Consider the following 15,798-nt stretch of genomic DNA (forward strand, 5'->3'; position numbering starts at 1 on the left):
ACTATGTCGAAAGCAGAGGACAGGTCTAGAAGGAGGAGTACAAAGTATTATCTGTTATATTTGGCTGTAAGTAGATTGTTAGTGATTTTGGTCAGGGCTGTCTCAGTTGAGTGATGCGGGAGGAAACAAGATTGTAAATTGTCAAAGAGCAAGTTAGATGAAAGGTTGGAGGAAAGTTCTGCATGGACGTGCTGCTCCAGGAGTTTGGAAGCGAATGGGAGCAGCGATATTGGGCGATAGGTGGACATAGCTGTTGGATCGGGGGTTTGCTTTTTAAGGATAGGCGTAATTGTGGCATGTTTGAAAGTAGAAGGGAAGGTGCCAGAAGTTAGTGATAGATTGAAGAGGTGGGTTAGGGTTGGGATAAGTGTGGTGGTGAGGTTGGGGAGGAGGTGGGATGGGATGGGGTCGAGGGCACAGGTGGTGAGGTGTGATTTGGAGAGGAGACAATTAAGCCCCCCTTCAGTGATGTTGGATAGGGAGGTTATGGAGTTTGGGCATTGGTCTGGTATACAAAGGGGTTGTGGTAGTTGAACAATGAAGACTTGCCTTGTTTGGTCGATCTTATTTTTAAAGTGTGTGGCAAAGTCCTCAGCAGAGATGACGGAGGTTGGAGGGGGCCAAGGGGGGCGGAGGAGGGAGTTAAAGGTTTTGAATAACTGTTTGGGGTTGTAGGATAGGGAAGATATGAGGGTTCTGAAATAGGCCTGTTTAACAGAGGTGAGAGCAGATTTAAAAGCGAGTGTTGCCTGTTTGAATGCAGTGAAGTCATCTTGCGAATGTGTTTTCTTCCAATGCCACTCTGCAACCCTGGACAGTTGCCGGAGCTTTTTAGTGGTGGTATTGTGCCAGGGTTGTCTATTGATATGTCGCACTCTGCCATGAAGGAGAGGGGCAACCGTGTCAATAGCTGATGCTTGTATATATTATATGTTAAAATGTCTTATTTCTGTATATGTCACCTGGGAAATACACTATACAGTGTTATGTTTTTCTATTGTACAACTCTCATATCTTGTCTCTTTTACAGTGACAAAGACCCTGGATGGTCAAAATGTCTGTTAACTCGCAGCCTGATGTCACGGGCGGAGAGCCACACTAAGTTGCCAGGAGCGAAGGTCGGAGCGGGGCGCCGGTGTGCATCGGCAGAAACCCTCATTCTCTCCTTGGAGGTCCGAATGGCATCCTGTGTGCGGTCCCAAATATCACATGCCTCCACTGCCCGGTCTGCCACCCTGGAATCAGTGGGTGACATGGGCATTGGCACAGGGACACGCGGATGCTGGCCGTAATTAAGGAGAAATGGACTCTGCCCAGTGGAGTCGGCTACGGCGTTGTTCAAAGCAAATTCTGCCCAAGGTAGCAAAGATGCCCAGTCATCCTGTCTAGCAGAGACAAAATTTTGCAGGTATGTCACCAGAGTCTGGTTGGCCCTCTCTACCAACCCATGCGTCTCGGGATGGTATGCAGAAGAGAGATTCAGCTCAATGCTGAGTAAACGACAGAGCTCTCTCCAAAACTGAGACACGAACTGGGGACCCCGGTCACTGACAATTTTGTCAGGCATGCCATGTAGATGAAAAATATGTTAAACTAGCTGTACTACCCGGCTTCGCCCGGGTTAATGACTGCTGTTAGCAAAATAGAATGTGTTAACAAAAATTTATTCTGCACACAAAAACCACAAAACAAATAGATAGAAATGTAATTATTAAAAGGCAAAAACTAAGCAAATAGAAGCATTTCACAACATATATTAGCTTTGTTATACTGAGAATGTCTTTGTTGCCTATATTAACCAATCAGAGCTCAGGTTAATTAACTGTAGCAAAATAGAAGCTGAGCTGTGATTGGTTGCTATTGGCAGCCTGATAAATCCCCAGCCAACAGGAAGCCCTCCCCCCTGGCAGTATATATTAGCTCACACATACACATAATAGACAGGTCATGTGACTGACAGCTGCCGTATTTCCTATATGGTACATTTGTTGCTCTTGTAGTTTGCTTATTAATCAGATTTTTATTTTTGAAGGACAATACCAGACTTGTGTGTGTTTTAGGGCGAGTTTTATGTGTCAAGTTGTGTGTGTTGAGTTGCGTGTGGCGACATGCATGTAGCGACTTTTGTGAGATGAGTTTTGTGTGGCGACATGCGTGTAGCAACATTTTGTGTGTTGAGTTGCATGTGACAGGTTAGTGTAGCAAGTTGTGTGCAGCAAGATTTGTGCATGGCGAGTTTTGCGCGTGGCGAGTTTTATGTGTGGTGCATTTTGAGTATGTGCAAGTTTTGTGTGAGGCAACTTTTGCATGTGGTGCAACTTTTGTACATGTGGCAATTTTTCTGTGTGTGCAAGTTTTGCATGAGGTGAGTTTTCCATGAGGTGAGTTTTGCACGTGTGGCGAGTTTTGCGTGAGCCTAGTTTTGCATATGGCGAGTTTTGCATGTAGCGAGTTTTGAGTGGTGACTTTTGTGTTTCGACTTTTATGTGGCGAGGTTGGTGTGTGTGTGTGGTGAAATGTGTGCTGAGGGTGGTATATGTGTTCAAGCACGTGGTAGTGTGTGGCGCATTTTGTGTTTGTGTTCATATCCCCGTGTGTGGTGAGTATCCCATGTCGGGGCCCCACCTTAGCAACTGTACGGTATATACTCTTTGTCGCCATCGCTCTCATTCTTTAAGTCCTCATTGTTCACATCTGGCAGCTGTCAATTTTCCTCCAACACTTTTCCCTTCACTTTTTCCCCATTATGTAGATAGGAGCAAAATTGTTTGGTGAATTGGAACGCGCGGGGTTAAAATTTCACCTCACAACATAGCCTATGACGCTCTCGGGGTCCAGACGTGTGACTGTGCAAAATTTTGTGGCTGTAGCTGCGACGGTACAGATGCCAATCCCGGACATACACACATACATACATACACACATTCAGCTTTATATATTAGATATACCTGTATGTAATCTCCTGTATATAGTATATACCTGTGTGTCATCTCACCTATATATAGTATATATCTGTGTGTCATCTCCTGTATATAGTATATACCTGTATGTCATCTCCTCCTATACATAGCATATACCTGTGTCATCTCCTCCTGTATATACTATATACCTGTAGGTAATCTGCTCCTGTATATAGTATATACCTGTGTGTCATCTCCTCCTGTATATAGTATATACCTGTATGTCATCTCCTCCTGTATGTAGTATGTACCTGTATGTCATCTCCTCCTCTATATAGTATATACCTGTGTGTCATCTCTCCTGTATATAGTATATATCTGTGTGTCATCTCCTCCTGTATATAGTATATACCTGTGTGTCATCTCCCCTGTAAATAGTATATACCTGTGTGTCATCTCCTGTATATAGTATATAGCTGTATGCCATCTCCTCCTGTATTAGCCCTCGTTCACACGTTATTTGGTCAGTATTTTTACCTCAGTATTTGTAAGCTAAAATGGCAGCCTGATAAATCCCCAGCCAACAGTAAGCCCACCCCCTGGCAGTATATATTAGCTCACACATACACATAATAGACTGGTCATGTGACTGACAGCTGCCGGATTCCTATATGGTACATTTGTTGCTCTTGTAGTTTGTCTGCTTATTAATCAGATTTTTATTTTTGAAGGATACCAGACTTGTGTGTGTTTTAGGGCGAGTTTCGTGTGTCAAGTTGTGTGTGTTGAGTTGCGTGTGGCGACATGCATGTAGGGACTTTTGTGAGATGAGTTTTGTGTGGCGACATGCGTGTAGCAACTTTTTGTGTGTCGAGTTGCATGTGACAGGTTAGTGTAGCAAGTTGTGTGCAGCAAGTTTTGCGCATGGCGAGTTTTGCGCGTGGCGAGTTTTATGTGTGGTGCCTTTTGAGTATGTGCAAGTTTTGTGTGAGGCAACTTTTGCATGTGTTGCAACTTTTGTGCATGTGGCAATTTTTCTGCGTGTGGCAATTTTTCTGCGTGTGCAAGTTTTGCGTGTGGCGAGTTTTGCACGTGTGGCGAGTTTTGCATGTGGAGAGTTTTGCGCGTGGCGAGTTTTGAGCGGCGACTTTTGTGTTTCTACTTTTATGTGGCGAGGTTGGTGTATGTGTGGTGAAATGTGCACTGAGGGTGGTATATGTGTTCGAGCACGTGGTAGTGTGTGGCGCATTTTGTGTGTGTGTTCATATCCCCGTGGTGGTGTGATTATCCCATGTTGGGGCCCCACCTTAGCAACTGTACAGTATATACTCTTTGGTGCCATCGCTGTCATTCTTTAAGTCCCCCTTGTTCACATCTGGCAGCTGTTAATTTGCCTCCAACACTTTTCCTTTCATTTTTTCCCCATTATGTAGATAGGGGCAAAATTGTTTGGTGACTTGGAAAGCGCGGGGTTAAAATTTCACCTCACAATATAGCTTTGACGCTCTCAGGGTCCAGACGTGTGACTGTGCAAAATTTTGTGCCTGTAGCTGCGACGCCTCCAACACTTTTCCTTTCACTTTTTCCCCATTATGTAGATAGGGGCAAAATTGTTTGGTGAATTGGAAAGCGCGGGGTTAAAATTTCACCTCACAACATAGCCTATGACGCTCTCGGGGTCCAGACGTGTGACTGTGCAAAATTTTGTGGCTGTAGCTGCTACGGTTCAGATGCCAATCCCGGACATACATACATACATACATACATACACACACACACACATTCAGCTTTATATATTAGATGAACAACGCCGCCAAGGCCCGTGCAGAAGGTAACCATGGAAGCGGCACCAAGTGCACCATTTTAGAAAAATGATCGGTGACTACCCAGATAAAGGTGCAGCTACGAGACTTAGGTAAGCCCACCACGAAGTCCATCCTGACCATCTCCCAGGGCCTGTCTGCCACCGGAAGGGAGTAAAGTAGCCCAGCAGGCCGTTGCTGAGGGGACCGATTCTTGGTGCAGGAGACACACACCCGAATATAATCCCCAATGTCACGAGCCATATGCGGCCACCAGTATGTCCTCGCCAGAAGCTCAAATGTCTTCTTGGTCCCAAAATGTCCACCCACCCTGGACAAATGAGAACAAGAGAGAACCTCCGGTCGCAAATTTGATGGTACAGAAGTCTTGCTCGGGGGCACAGACTCTAGCGAAACTGGATGCACAGTTATCAGGCTCTCAGATGGGACAATAAGCCAAGGCTCCTCCTCCTCTGATGACACTACGGAGCGGGAGAGAGTGTTGGCATGAATGTTCTTCTCCCCGGAGAGAAAATGGAGGGTGAAATGGAACCGGAAGAAGAACAGAGACCATCTGGCTTGGCGAGAATTTAGCCGCTGGGCTGTCTGTAAGTACACCAAATTTTTGTGGTCTGTAAAAACCTGGAGGGGAAAGCGAGCCCCCTCCAGGAGGTGTCTCCACTCTGAGAAAGCCAACTTCATAGCTAGCAACTCCCTGTCCCCGATGGAATAATTCTTCTCCGCTGGTGAGAAGGTCTTGGAAAATAAGAAACAAGGATGCTTCCGACCTTGAGCATCCTTTTGGAAGAGGACTGCTCCAGCACCAACGGATGAGGCATCCACCTCCATTATAAATGGCTTATCTACATCTGGGCGATGTAGGATGGGAGCGCTAGCGAAGTGTGACATAATAGCGAGAAAGGCCTTGGAAACCTCCTCCGACCACAATTTGGGATTTGCTCCCTTCTTGGTGAGGGAATGAACTGGTGATAGTAATTAATGAACCCCATAAAGCGCTGCACGGCTTTAGGAAATTGAGGTTCCTGCCAGTCCATCACTGCCTGTAGCTTGGCAGGATCCATAGCCAATTCCTGGGCAGAGTTGATATAGCCAGGGAAAAGGCAAGGACTCCTGCTCAAACACGCACTTCTCCAACTTGGCGTAGAGGGAGTTTACCCGTAAGAAGTCGAAGACTTTGCAAACATCTCTCCGGTGGGAATCAATATCTGGAGAGTAGATGTGAATATCATCCAGATAGACTACAACCGAGGTGGTGAGCATATCCCAGAAGATGTTGTTCACAAAGTCTTGGAAAACGGCTGGAGTATTACAGAGCCCGAACAGCATCACCAGATATTCATAGTGCCCATCCTTGGTGTTAAAAGCTGTCTTCCCTTCATCCCCCTCACGGATGCGAATCAGGTTGTAAGCACCTCGCAGATCTAATTTAGTAAATACCCTTGCTCCCCGTAGCCTATTAAAGAGCTCAGATATCAGGGGTAGTGGGTACTTACTCTTAATGGTGATGGCGTTAAGACCCCTGTAGTCTATGCATGGACGTAGTTCTCCACTCTTCTTCTGCACGAAGAAGAACCCAGCCCCTGCAGGTGACACTGACTTCTTAATGAATCCTCTTGCCAGATTCTCTCGGATGTATTGTGGTAACATCCACAGCTGAGATTGCACACTCGAGAGCCACCAACCTACCCTCCAGCTGCTGGATGTACCCCTACAATCGCTGTTTGTCCAGCATTACTTAGCCAGACCCTGGCACTAGTATATTGTTAGGGCTAGCGGAACGTACCGAGTATAGATAGGTAGCTACAAGGTGCGTTCGCAGCCCGGGGTCAACAATGCAGAGATATCTGCTGCAAAGTAACGGTGGATAACCTCTGAGCTCACATGTGGGTTAAGCTTCACCCCATGTGAACTGGAAGTGATCTCTGTTGACTCACAGTCGCGCTGTACACAAAACTATTACCCTAACTAAGGGTTGTGCTTGCTCTGGAACTCTTCTGTGCTAACCGCACACATGAAGTAACCAGATGCTAAGCCAAGGCTAATTGCCTCCACTGACGCTAGCTGCCTGCCTCAGTGTACAGTCCCAAAACTACAGCCTCACACCACATATGTATAGAGTGGTATAGTATCCACTGGCATAAGCCAAACACATTTGATACTAGCGCATGGCCGTGTGGCCATGCGAACCTTTTATAGTTGCAGCTCTACAGGCCCTTCCTGGTGGACCAACAGGAGATGCAACAGGGCCTGAGCGTGTGACCCCCGACCTCCAATGAGAGGTCCTCCCGTGGGCATGCTCAGTGTGTGAAAAGCAGGACTTAGTCCCAGAAAAGCCTGCTCGCCACTGACCAGTGCTGGCTACAAGGGCAGAGCCTGGAAAGGAAACAGTAACCATTCGCACAGTATCAGACTGAGCCAGACGCTGGGACCGACGTCTCTGCTAAGCAGGTTCCACTGCAGCTGGAGGAGAATAGGAGACCTCAGCAGACATGGTTCGAGATTCCCCCTGTGCAGCGGTGGGAACTCGACACCTAACAATGTCAAAACTTTGATGCATATTTCACAGAAACTTGTTTACATGCCTATTTTCACTAAAAATAAAATAGCTGTTCAGCGCCGCGGCTGTGTGACAGTCACAACACATGCATGGAGAGCCCAACAAACAGGCTCTCTATGAGTGTGACACAGCTGCGACACATGCAGCTGTGGCACTGAACAGCTTATTATCGAGAGCGCTCCAGGTATCCAGGTTACCGAGGCAGCTATTCGGTAAGTGCTATAGCTATTCTGATAAGCACTTATCCGAAGCTATTCAATCAACTCTGTTCGTGATATTACTTTGTGCCAGATTTTTATACCAAAATTTTAGCACATTTTTTTCGCCCACAGTATTCCATATTAAGTGAACATTTCCCATGAATGCACGTCATTTTTGCACAAAGTCAAGGCCCTTGTCAGGCACATTGTTGCCAACTTGATGTTTTATTGTTTCTGGACAGCTTTTCAAAAAAATCACAGACAATACTTTTTACAGACACATTAGAAAACTGAAATACTGTAAATCAGTGTGATTACAAGTGAACAATGTCTACAGCCCATAATCCTGAAATGAAGACATCAGATGCATGCACTGTGAACAGTAAAATGATGATAATTATAATCAAAATAATCTGTATAAGTTTCTTCAGCTTCAAAAAATTCAAGGATGCCTCTAATATTTTTATAGACAGGGTAAAAAAGTACCCTATTTTTATGGACTGTCCCAGAATTGCTGGATGGTTGGCAACAATGGTCGGGCAAAGCACATAAAGTGCCTAAAAGCCAATAAATATGGTGCAAAGCTTTAAAGACATATGCAGAATATTGGCACATGCAGCATAGTAAATTTCCTATTTGACATATTTATTGTACGTGGGAACCAGTGTGCAGAGCTTGCTGATTCACCTAGGTCTCACATCTGAAGGTAACCAAAGACCACTCTCCCACTATTGATTGGTTATCATCTCTTTGCCGTTATATTACTGTAGTCATTGTACCTATTCTGTGACATCTAGCAATAATTTACTTTGACTTTATAGTGTTTATTACCTATATTCTTAATTAAAAAAATTAACACTATTATTCCTGTGTTCCAACATCACTATCTTTATGTGTTTATTATCTATATATTGTGACATTGTTGTATTTATTACAATGACGACATTGTGTTTATTAGACCTACACTATCACATGATTGAGCATATTGTACAGTGACATCATAGTGTTTAATATCCCTGTACTGTGACATCATTCTGTTTATTATCTCTGTTCTGTGAAATCACCTTGTCTATTCTCCTGTACTGTGACATCACTGTAGTTACCATCACGGTACTTTGACATCACCTTGTGTATTGTCCTGTACTGTGACATCAATGCATTTAATATCTTTTTACTGTGACATCACTTTGTCTATTCTCCTGTATTGTGACATCACTGCTTTTATTATCCCTGTACTGTGACATTAGTGTGTTTATTATCCCTGTACTGTGACATCAGTGTGTTCATTATCCCTGTACTGGGACATCAGTGTGTTTATTATCCCTGTATTGTGACATCAGTGTGTTCATTATCCCTGTACTGTGACATCAGTGTGTTTATTATCCATGTACTGTGACATCAGTGTGTTCATTATCCCTGTACTGTGACATCAGTGTGTTTATTATCCATGTACTGTGACATCAGTGTGTTTATTATCCCTGTACTGTGACATCAGTGTGTTTATTATCTCTGCACTGTGACATCAGTGTGTTTATTATCCATGTACTGTGACATCAGTGTGTTTATTATCTCTGCACTGTGACATCAGTGTGTTTATTATCCATGTACTGTGACATCAGTGTGTTTATTATCTCTGCACTGTGAAATCAGTGTGTTTATTATTAGTGATGAGCGAATATACTCGTTACTCGAGATTTCCCGAGCACGCTCGGGTGTCCTCCGAGTATTTTTTAGTGCTCGGAGATTTAGTTTTTATTGCCGCAGCTGAATGATTTACATCTGTTAGCCAGCATAAGTACATGTGGGGGTTGCCTGGTTGCTTCGCTCATACTATTTGTTATCTCTCCACAGTGTTTATTGTCTCTGTAATGTGACATCACTGTGTTTGTTATTTCTGTACTTTTTACTTCACTTTGTTTATGATCCCTGTTGTGTGACATCATTGTTTTTATTATATCAGCGCTAGGACATCACTCTCATTATTATCCTTGTACTAAGACATCACTATTTTATTGTCCCTGTAATGTGACATCACTGTGTCATTATCTCTGTACTGTGAAATTACTGTGTCTATTCTCCTGTACTGGGACATAATTGGGTTTATTATACCTGACTTTACTATTTTTTTATACTTATGGTTTGCTTTCTATGGGTGAATTATACGTGGACTGTGAAATGACTAAGAATCATTCCTGTAAAGTGACAGCACTCTGTGCATTTTCTAGGAAGTCCAGAAATAAAGTTTGGAGACTATAGTCTTATCTGGGAACTGGTGTCTGTGGTGACTCAATGTGCAACAATAGAGGATACCAGTAGTATAAATTGTTTCCAAAGTTAGAGGGGTTCTGTCAGACTATAAGATATGCACATGATTTGGACCATGCAATCCCCAGGTGCGGATGTGACTCCTGTGAACAGTTCCTTGCCTGCAAATGTAGCTGCTGAGAATAACCCCAACAAAATTATAAATATACATATATTAATACAACAATATTAACAGATGAAATGAATCACTATATTGTCCCCTCATCAGGCATTGCTTACATGGAGTCCAGTGTTTCAGAAGTATCACAGGTGTTTCTAGTTAATGTGGATATGGATATCTAGGACCAATTACTTGACTCCAGAAAGTGATAAATTCTTAGCACATAAGTTCTGTCAAAGAAAGAAAATACTGGGTCAATGGAAAGTAAAACAGACCACACATGAATACAATGCTCTCTCCTGCCATGTAAGCAATAGTATTGTATTGTGAACGCCAAAAACATGACTACAGTATATGAATTCAAGCGTCAAAATTAGAAACATCCAAATCTCTGACAAATCTCTGATTTTGAGATCAAACTTTAAAGTAGTCCAGTCAGTTTTCCCAATTGACCAACAAATAATTCTGGAGTGTTTATTGTTAGAACTTATATACTTTCCAGTTAGTGTTGACATTGTGAGGGACACACCCTATTGAAAAGAAAAATGGGACTAATCAATCATTATAACATTTCCAAGAGTGGTAACAGAGGCTTGGGATGACATAGCATTCTAGACAATCCAGAATTATTTTTTCATGAAGATTCCAAGTATATACTAGGACAGACATGTCAGGAGAGCCGAGAGATCCTCCTTAGCAAGCCAACTGGCATGGCTCTTCATTGGTACCCTGTACATCTCCTGTACACTAAACCACAACTCCCATTGTTAATTGTCCTAGCAATGTTAACACAGTGTCAAAAACCCTTTTGAATCAAAGTGTATTACATACTTTTATTGTAGAAAACCAAAACCATTCATATAATTACTAGCCAAATATATGCCATTGAATTGTACATTAGGCGTACTATATAAGGAATGCTGAATTAAGTACAGTAAGTTTTGAATAATATTAATAAAAAATAATAATATTAGAAGCATATGAAACATGATGAAAAAGTTGGCAGGTATAAAAGCCATACTATAGAATGATAAGTGTCTTCTAACATGACTAATTGTAGGCATACTTTTTCTGGTATGAATTAATTGGTGTAATCATATTAACTATAGAAACAGTAAACAGGGTCAGTTAAGGGCTGAAATAGGACAATAAAAGTGTAGAACAGGGAAAACTTGTCTTCTCACTCCTGAATATGTCAAAGTTATAGAATTGTAGTTCACAGATACAGAAATCAGATATGAATAGCATAAATGTAATGATATTTGCAGAAATACATTCGCACTATGTTTTTTATCATTTTGCAACGTCCACTAATTTGTGAAAATGTCAGAAAGGCACCATTATGCCCTAGCAAAACTCTGTAACTAGAAAGTATATATAATTATGCATATTATATCATGCTGGATGTACTTTCTAAAGAGCATGAGGTGAAAGCTAGCATTCTCTGATGGAAAATAAATTTCCACTATGATTTGGGGCAAATTGTGGCATTATATATTGCTCTTCAAACATTGCTTATTATTTTAAATTAGGACTAAAGAATAAAGGAGAGTGAATGTCGTCTCATTAAGCACAGAGTCCTTAAGGGGAATAAGGTAATTAACAAATAGTTTTACACTGTTAGAGCGATTCCCCAATTTGTTGATGAATTTCATGGCTCCTACAGTGTGTCCTGCTGCACCTCTCTGCTGGAGAGTATGAATTCATTTGTTGTAGATATTGGTAATGCTCGCAGTATGAGCAGCCTTGGTTGTCTGATGATGCAGAGAATAATCACTTTCTGCTTTCCCTTCAGTAAAGACTCATTCAGACCTCAGTGATTTTCCTCTAACGCAAAAAAAAGACAGATTTTTATTAATGGGTCAGTTTTCTCCATTGAATTTCATTGGCTTTTTTGCCAATGAGAATCTCTCTCAAGCTTCTATCAAACATGAAAATTGAACAGCTCACATATGCCTTACACCCATGTACAGTATGATATTTTTTTTTTATGGACCTATTGATGAGTTTGTTCCGTGACTCAGATTTAAATCGGATTAAGATCACTATGCTTTGGTGTAGACAATTCTGTCTTCAAAATTACATGGAAGTGTGAACAGCCCCAAAGACTATAATAAGTAAGAGATCTATCCGTGACATAAAAAATACTGATGAATGCATTTTGTTTTGGAAAAACATAAAATAATTTGCCATAGTAATGAGTATAATAAGTGCAGAAGTGCTAAGATTTACTCTCTGTAAGGCAATGCAGGATCACAGAATTTGGATGACAAGTATTTCGGTTTGATCTGGTATTTTAGATGCCAGCAATGAAGCATGCAAAAAGAAAAAGATCACTGTATCTCTATATAACAGCAAAAAACAAACTTACACAGGAGACTCTGAAGCTGCGGAGCAATCTTTCTTCCGGACAGCTGCGGTGTAGTAACGGGAGAGCTGGGATCAGGTAGTAGAAGGCAGCTGATACATGTCAGCTCAATCTCAGGCAGGGCTGTCACTCCACACTACAGGTACACAAGAGTAGAGCAAGCGTAGTGTGCTGGAAAGGAAAGTAACCCGGAGGAATAGCCAGGACTTGGGATCGCTCCATCTTGAGCTGATCATCATGCTGCAGCTGTAAGAGAGAACGCAGCTGAATCCCCTAGCTGTCATTTATGTGTGGTGCTTTTAATGAATGAGGTGAGGAGGCAGGGGGCGCTTCCTCTCTGCTTTGAATGAGATGTCAGCAGGGTTCCAATAGAGAGAAATGTCGCTCACGGCTTGAAGCTGCTTTTACACCAGTTATCTTTCTTCTCTCATTCTCTTCCTTACATACTCAATATTCCACTTTCTTATCGTTCTTGCCTTATGCCCCTTCAAGATAACTCCTCGCCACCTTCTTTCCCACATTATTTGTATAGCTCACAAGTCCATTACTATTTTCTACATTTTTTTGTGTCCATTCAGAATGAATACTTCTAAATGCATATACCAGAACTAATAGGATTGCAATATCTGCTGTCCAGATTTGCTGCCTTAGAAATTAAGGGATGGTACATTTTTTATTATTTTCAGTGCAGATTGGAATCTATTCCCCGTAATGAGGCAATTCAGACTAGGTAGGCGCTCACTGTAGTGTTTGGGATTACTAATGAAAGTCCACAAAAATGTGTCTTCATGATCACTACTTTATGTCTCATGCTCACCATTGCTCATGATATCCAGAGATCCCTTCTTGCGCATTCTACCTTTTCATTCACTCCCATTGCTAACCTGTGCATACATGGCATCTGTCAGTAGGATCAGCCCTCCTCAGACGTCTATATGGGCATGGAGGTCATAGGAACCTAAATATAATGATACCTTGATATCTGTGATCCGAAGTCTTATTCCAGAGAAATCCATGTTTTTCTTATATGGAAATGAGTTGTTAAGATCTATGGGCCGAACACTGACCCTGATGTGTAATGGCGGCTCTCTTCTCTCCTGATCTCACTGCAGAGCTGTGTGTGATTATACCTGACACATTCTGCAGGTTCTCCTCAGCTTCAGCTTCCATCTCACAGGCAGACAGTGCTGCAATACAGCAGAGCTGTGAGAGCTGCAGCAAATGTCTTTGTAAGAAGACAAATTTCAGTTCTCCTGTTCTGTGTTAGTTCCATGTTTCACACTGGTAATGCCACCTTTTTAAAAAGAATAATCTCTGGAGGCAGATTCTCATGAAATTCTGTGTCTGGCCCAAAACCTGGAACAGCTCATTTACATATATTAAAAAAATGGATATCTTTGGAATAAGACATTGGATTTCAGATATCAAGTTATGATTTTATTCAGCTTCATATGACCTACATACCTATATAGATGGTTTAGGTGATTTTATCCTACTGACAGATTCCCTTTAAAGGGTATGCTTACACTGGCATATATTCTTTCATGTGAGAGAATTGGGACAATTATGCTTATGACATCGCTGATCTGCACTGCCTTAGTATAACACTGGGCCTCATGCTGTCTGATAAAAAAAATCGGAAAGTAAAGCACTCGGCCGTGTTATAAGCCAGTGTGAGTGAACCCACAATCTGAACTACTGCCATATAATTTCTGCACTCAAAAAAAAAGCATTAGATTGGGTTATATTGAAGAGTGCATTGACTTTTAACATTGCACTATCATAGGATATCAAACAAAGTCCAGCTCACCATGGTCGACATCCTTAGAGACTCAGAGCACGGAACCGCTGTGTCAGGGTGTGGAAGAATCAAGAAAATGATGAGGGATCAAGCTCAACGAGATAGCAAAAAAAACCTTTTCTTTATTCACTTGGAAAATGTGTTCAGTGGAGAATAAAAACATCAGCAATTACAGAGAATAAAATGCGATATCAACGCGTTTCTGGTGACCAAGCACCCTTAGTCATGATATCATGATTAAGGGTGCTTGGTCACCAGAAACGCTGATGTTTTTATCCTCCACTGAACACATTTTCCAAGTGAATAAAGAAAAGGTTTTTTTCACTATCTCGTTGAGCTGGATTCCTCATCATTTTCTTGACTGTCATAGGATGCCTTTCTTCCTACTTAAATCAACAAATGTCTGCCCTACTGATACTATTTGAATCACCTCCAAGCAATGACAGGAGAATGCCACCAAGTGTAGAAGCATATAACATGTAAAACATTGTTGTTCTTGATAGTCACATTCACTTTTTAGCTCTGAATTGCTTTTTGGAGCCATATCTTCAAGAAGAGCTTGAAGGGAATGTGTTTTTGTAAAATGACCAATAAAGAAAGATAATGGCCTGCACTCTGTCCTAATTCGAGGTGCTGGTGTAATGGGCCAGATGACCATGAGTCCATAAAGTAGAATTTTACCGCACACTCTGAGGATTTTCAAGTGATGCAAGAAAAAAAATGTTTATTGGTGAGAACAAAAAAAGTAAAAAGTGGCAGAACACAGAAAAAATTTCAGAGCGACAATATAATTGAGTGACGTTTTGACCTATCCCTGGTCTTATTCAATACATTGTCAATGTTGTCTTGGTGGTGGATGTACACTGTATAGGGAAGCCTCCCTGGTTGTGGTGATGTGTACTATGGGCTGTATAGTCCTCAGAGAGAAAGCGATATGCTTTAAGGTTGTGGATAGTGGATAGCGCTCCCACGCCTTGCCTAGTGCCTGTTGCTGGTGCGAGGGCGCTGTGATATCACTTATTGTGATGGATCCTGGAGTCATAGAATCATAGAATGGTAGAGTTGGAAGGGACCTCCTGGGTCATCTGGTCCAACCCCCTGCTCAAAGCAGGATTCACTAAAGCATACCAGACAGATGTCTGTCCAGCCTCTGTTTGAAGACTTCCATTGAAGGAGAACTCACCACCTCTCGTGGCAGCCTGTTCCAGTCTTCGATCACCCTAACTGTCAAAAAGTTTTTTCTAATATCTAATCTGTGTCTCCTTCCATTCAGTTTCATCCCATTGCTTCTAGTCTTTCCTTGTGCAAATGAGAATAAAGATGATCCTTCTGCAATGTGACAGCCCTTGAGATATTTTTAGACAGCTATTAAGTCTCCTCTCAGTCTTCTTTTTTGCAAGCTAAACATTCCCAGATCCTGTAACCGTTCCCCTTAGGACATCTTTTGCAGACCGGTCACCATTCTGGTCGCTCTTCTCTGTACTTGCTTCAGTTTGTTAATGTCTTTTTTAAGATGTGGTGCCCAAAACTGGACACAGTATTCCAGATGAGGTCTGACCAAAGAGGAGTAGAGGGCAATAATAACTTCACGTGATCTAGCATGTATGCTTCTGTTAATACATCCCAGAATTGTATTTGCCTTTTTTCTGCTGCATCACACTGTTGACTCATGTCCAGCCTGTGATCTATTAGTATACCCAAGTCTTTTTCACATGTGCTGTTGC

The 15,798-nt window shown here is 42.1% G+C and overlaps 1 long non-coding RNA gene across 2 annotated transcripts in view; it reads right to left on the bottom strand.

Moving 5' to 3' along the window:
- LOC143810018 (uncharacterized) overlaps positions 1-12,548 on the bottom strand; it is a 95,674-nt gene extending 83,126 nt beyond the window's left edge. Inside the window, exons 1-2 of one of the 2 annotated variants that reach the window (XR_013222602.1) lie at positions 12,277-12,548; positions 10,025-10,135 (exon numbers count right to left, since the gene is read on the bottom strand). This is a non-coding gene — a long non-coding RNA (uncharacterized LOC143810018). The remainder of the gene's footprint in view (positions 1-10,024; positions 10,136-12,276) is intronic. The other variant, XR_013222601.1, reaches the window with a different exon arrangement.
- Positions 12,549-15,798: the final 3,250 nt, after the last annotated feature.

This window comes from Ranitomeya variabilis, chromosome 2 (assembly GCF_051348905.1).
Source record: "Ranitomeya variabilis isolate aRanVar5 chromosome 2, aRanVar5.hap1, whole genome shotgun sequence".
Lineage (NCBI taxonomy): Eukaryota > Metazoa > Chordata > Amphibia > Anura > Dendrobatidae > Ranitomeya > Ranitomeya variabilis.